At 43.8% G+C, this 2,150-nt stretch overlaps 1 protein-coding gene across 1 annotated transcript in view; it reads right to left on the reverse strand.

Annotated features, from left to right (window-relative positions):
• Nucleotides 1–2,150, reverse strand: part of LOC109483971 — a 10,559-nt gene that overhangs the window by 3,242 nt on the left and 5,167 nt on the right. The gene's annotated exons all lie outside the window — the stretch shown is intronic.

Consider the following 2,150-nt stretch of genomic DNA (forward strand, 5'->3'; position numbering starts at 1 on the left):
GTTCGGACCAAGTTTGAAGCTAATCGATCGAGCTGAACTTAAATAAAACGAAATTTACTGGGTTTTTCCTCTTCTTAGCGAACACCCACTTTACTTCCGGGTTTGAAGCGAATGCCCACTACTCCTTGCAAAATATCGGCCCTCACGCAACGCCGGCAAAATCCACCACCACAAACATGTTCATATAGGACTGCCCTGAATTTCTGCTAAGTTTCCGTTATTTACAAGCTTTCTAAGTACCCTTTTTTTCGGCAAAATGTGCGCTGCGACCTCGGCCGCCTCGCGTGTACATTTCATAATGGCCGAAGGCCGCGGGTTTGCGGAAAACTTAGTCCAGTCCAATCGGCGGAAAAACCAGCCCAGTCCGATTTGGGAGTGGAAAAAACAGTCCGGTCGTTTTTAGTGCCGATTTAGAGAAACTGATTTAGCAGCCGGGACTCTATAAGCCTTGTGCACGTGGTTAGTGCAGTGGGTTTAACAGCCTGGGTTCGGTTCCAATCCTGGTAGTCAGGAAGCTCACTTACACAACCCTTTGTGTTTCAGTGGTTTCCATACTGGGAATCGTACCCAGACCATGGGAATGAGAGTGACAAATCCAAACCACTAGCCAAAGAAGTGTAGTGTGGTTGAAGTGCTCCCCATCAGATCAGTCCTACTGTTCCAGGCATTTAAGCCTTGTGGTTAGTGTGTAATGGGTTCATGAGCTGATGGCTAGGCCCACATTGACAAAGGCCTGAATCCGGTCAGCCAGGAGACTGTGCTTTTTATTTATTTCTTCATTTATAAAGCTTTACAACATTTGTGGGTGGATTGACATGTGACTATCACCTCTTCTAGATGTCAAACCTGAGACCAGACTGTAAGGCTCACTTTTAATAGGCTAGAAAGCCTTAAAGGGTTTTGGGGTGGAAAAACGTTTCCGATGGGCTAACCATTCCCAGTCTAAAATGGGAAAACGGTATTTTATGGGTTTTTAGGAAACGTTTCCGAAACCACCTCCACATTCAGCAGGGGGCCTGAAACCCTTCCTGCTAGGTTTAAAGAGAAAGGTTTCGCGAAACGATTTTACCATATGCTAATGATATGCTAAGTGTGTATCTTCTGTTATGCTCGTTTCATTTTGACTTCATACTATGTAGCCATCATTTTCTAGCCATGTCATGTCTCTCCCTACCTGAAAAAGGAATCGGCAAATGTCAGTGAAGGGTCTGGAGCACTATCATGCCTGCACTAGTACTGGCATGGGGAGGAAGAAAGTCGGTGCATGCCTGGAAATTGCCCATCCCTGTACATGGTTTGAACCACATACGGGGAAGGTCCCCTACTCTTTTTAGATTGGTGTAGTGGGTTCGCACATGGGGTGTGTCTCTCCCCAAACACGGGACCTCCATTAACGTCCTATCTGAGGGACGCCCCTAACCAAAGCTATGTACTCATTCACGCCTGAGTGAAGTGAGGAAAGTCATGTAAAGTGCCTTTCCCAAGGGCACAAGATCCTGGGACCTCTTGGGTCTGAGCCAAACATGCTACCGCTATGCCACACAACCTCAATCTACTTTTGTTTCACAAACACTGGGCAACATCATAAGAAATTTAGCGGTTTATTTTTTAGCCAACAAGAATGATCCTGATATCTCATTCAAACTGAACTGATCTGCTTAAAACTCAAAAATGGGTGCCTGTGATCCATGTGAATCACATAATTTTTTTATGGCAAAAATGTTCGCATAAATTGATCTAAATCAAAGTTTGAATTGATTTGAACATATTTTCCTGAATGTGAACAGCCCAATTTGGGATGTTTCACATGGGACTTTCTATTACTAGTAACCTCAAAGCAGATGTTTTGATGGCCACAAAAGACAGTATCAAATTAGCCAGACAGTATCCATTAGCCAAACATTGAGGGGCCAATGGATATTGTCTGGCTAATGATAGATACTGCCTGGCCAATTTGATTGAGGTTCCCGAAACATCTGCTTGGAGATTGCTTTAACTTTGGATATGTTCACTAAAGTTGGACTTTATCTTTTTTTGCTTTGCCTTTTTAGAAGATTTGACTAAAGGCAGATACATGCAATATAGTTTCTATGCCGTAGGGTAGGTGGCATGACAATAACTAATAACACATGTGTGTGCATTACTCTCGG

This window comes from Branchiostoma belcheri, unplaced genomic scaffold, assembly GCF_001625305.1.
Source record: "Branchiostoma belcheri isolate BF01 breed outbred unplaced genomic scaffold, Haploidv18h27 scaffold671, whole genome shotgun sequence".
Taxonomy (NCBI): Eukaryota; Metazoa; Chordata; class Leptocardii; order Amphioxiformes; family Branchiostomatidae; genus Branchiostoma; species Branchiostoma belcheri.